Below are 3,164 nucleotides of genomic sequence, written 5' to 3'. Positions count from 1 at the left end.
ACAGGCCGTGCGTTAGGGACCTTACTCTTGTGATTAATAAAACCTTCACTGAAAGCATAAAGACATTTGACAATATCATCATACATGGCACAGAGCTTTTCAGCATGATGTTTATCCTTGCAGTTCATATCCGTGCACATTAGGGCATCCCTAGAAAATGCAACATCACTATGTAAGCTGTCAGTTAATAGAGAATATCTGTGCATAACCTCTTTGGTCAATTTTGACCAGTCAAGTTTTCTTGGGGGGCCAGCAACAAGGGTACACTCTCAACATTTAGCAGCATAGCAACTGGTATGTGATCAGTGGTGGCCAGCCCATAACACATCTCTATACTTTCCAGTGAGTCATGAGCATCGGCTGTGGTTACAATATGGTCTAGCCAGGAAGTTGTGTGCCACGTTTCACTTATATAGGTAAAACTTGTATCAGGCAATAACGCTTGATATAATTAATTTAGTTTCATTACAGAACTGCTGCAGATGTTGTGCGAATAAACGCTTATCTGACATGTCAGCATTAAAATCACCCATGACATAGACACAACATGAACTATTGTCCTCTATGAAGGACTGAATAAAAGCTAACCTGTTCTGAAATTCATCCTCATGGTCATAGGATTCATATGGTGTGTACACATTTACAATAGTACATTTATTTTAATTGTGATTAAACTCCAACCCAATAGCCCAGTCAACGTTAAGCCACACCACCTTTACCGTTGGGTCATATTTTATGTTCCACAGTATAGCTACACCACCAGCTATCCTCCCACAAACCATTCTCATGCTGAGATCGGTAGTGGACTCTCCAGCACCATGAAAGTTCTTGTGTAGGGAGTTCAATTTGTCCAGATCTTGCTTGGTCATCCAGGTTTCTTGAAGGCAGACAATGTCACTCTCGTCCAGCAATGTGTCCACCACCAAACGTCTTGATCTATCAGCAGCAGTATGTCCTACTCGGAGGCCACGAGCGTTGTAGGATACAACCCGCATTAATGATCTACCACGGACCCATCAGGGCAGCTGGCCGGTGTGTCTGTCTCCCTGGTCTCTACATATAGGCCTACATTCATCCCAGCATCATGACTGAGCTGAAGCTCGGTACCCTGAGAGCGGGGGGTATTCTCTGGTCGAGCTTTTTTGAAAGTATAGACCAAGGGTAATTACCAAACCACAACTGTCCCACCATTACCCATATGTGGCGCTACATTCCACGCCCTAAAGCACAAAGGCTTTCTGGAATGGATAGGCTAACCAAGCCCCCTCCCTTCACTCCTTGAGTTGAAATAAAGGCCCTTGTGGATCCTGGTGGTATTATATTTCAGATTTGGTATCCCATTGGTAATTCTGCAGCATAGATTTTTCTATACAGTTCCAATTTGTCAAGAATATACATTTTTCAATGGTTCGCAATGTTTGGAGGAATCCGCCATTACTGCTTGCAGTTATATTTAGGATTCCTCCGTCAGGAGGAAACCTATTGTTATTGTTAGTTTTATTATTATTATTATTCTTGTTCCATGGAAGTCAATGGCAGCCCCTAGAACACTTCGACAACTTTTTGTGAAATTTGGCACACTCATTAAGGACAGTTGATTCTATACCTACACCAAGTTTTATGTCTCCCATTAGACCACTCCAGCGCCACCAATGGGTCAAAGTTGGACTTGTGTTTACACACGCAACTTTTGAACCGTATGACCCATTTTCAAAAATGAGGTACCATTGGATTCCCTGGTTCAAGCCGAGTTCAACGCACCCCATGGCGTCAATTTCCGGTTATATAGATTTTCCGCTACTTCCGGTTTTATCAAAAACCTTTGAAAGCCTACTCCTCCTACAATTTTTGTCATATCTTCTTCAAAGTTACCAGAGATGATCTTCAGACCAAGCCTCACAAAAGTTATCGAAAAGAATTTTGATCCTCACAACCGTTTGTCCGGTACAGCCAATCAAATTCATCAGAAAAGCCGCCAAACAGGATGTGAAGTCATGTCTCAGCAAATCTTTGAGATATCAACACGAAACTTGGTATATCGATGGAAGACACTACAACATGTTACCGTGTGCAAAGGCAACTTCATATCTCCAAAAATGATTGATATAAAGCAAATTGAACTTATCGCTAACGCTAAAATAATGCTTTACACATCAGCCAGTCAAAAACTGATACTCTGATTCAATCACAAGTTCATATGAAGACTCTTGAGAATGTTTATAACACAAATCTGTGAAAAAGTTGACTGTAAGATCAAAGGTCGATTTTTGGTGAATATTTGAAACATGCTTGCTTGGCTAATTTCTAGCCAAATTTCCAATGAATGTCTCCCCTCCTCCTGCCCGCGCGTGCTCCACATCCTCACACACTCAGCCTTAACTTACACACGCGCGGGCTTGGCAAGACGCACACGCAACATTTCAGGAGAGTGTGGGCTGACCAAGCCCCCACTCATTCCTTGGTTTCTAGCCAAGGCCTTGTGGATCTTGTAATCTTGGATCTCTTAACAAAAGCTGATCTTTTTAGTATTGCATTTCCGATTTTGTATGCAATGGTAAAAAGTTATACAAATCCTGAAACATTGATATATATATATGTATTTATATATATATAAATCTTTATTTCAGACGCCAAGTTCCACATAAAATAACAGACATAGAGCTATAAAAAAGAGAGTAAAACGAAAACATAAAACATAGATAATACAGTGCATAAAAAGTATGAAGACTTTTGTGCCAATGTAGTCTTAAGTTCCAAGTAATCGATAGCAGCTCTTTAGAGGGTTGACCAGGGCCTCTACTATTCAGTTCTCAGACTTGTCCAGTCGACACATGAAACCATACATCAGTTGTCTCAGGAGTGCCTTACAGGTTGGTACGTGCTTAGACAGAAACAACTGACCAGCACTATGCCACCTAGGCACATTAAGTAGCAATCTAAAAGCATCATTGAAACCATACATCAGTTGTCTCAGGATTGCCTTACAGGTTGGTACGTGCTTAGACACAAACAACTGACTAGCACTATGCCACCTTGGCACATTAAGTAGCAATCTAAAAGCATCATTGTAGGCTACTTTCAGTATCTGTATACTCCTTTACCTGTACATAGACCACAAATGAGCAGTGTACAATGGTGTTATGTAGGTTCTAAACAGGGAACAT

The sequence above is a fragment of the Hypomesus transpacificus genome, unplaced genomic scaffold (genome assembly GCF_021917145.1).
Source record: "Hypomesus transpacificus isolate Combined female unplaced genomic scaffold, fHypTra1 scaffold_65, whole genome shotgun sequence".
Lineage (NCBI taxonomy): Eukaryota > Metazoa > Chordata > Actinopteri > Osmeriformes > Osmeridae > Hypomesus > Hypomesus transpacificus.
Note: the sequence above shows the minus strand (reverse complement) of the source record.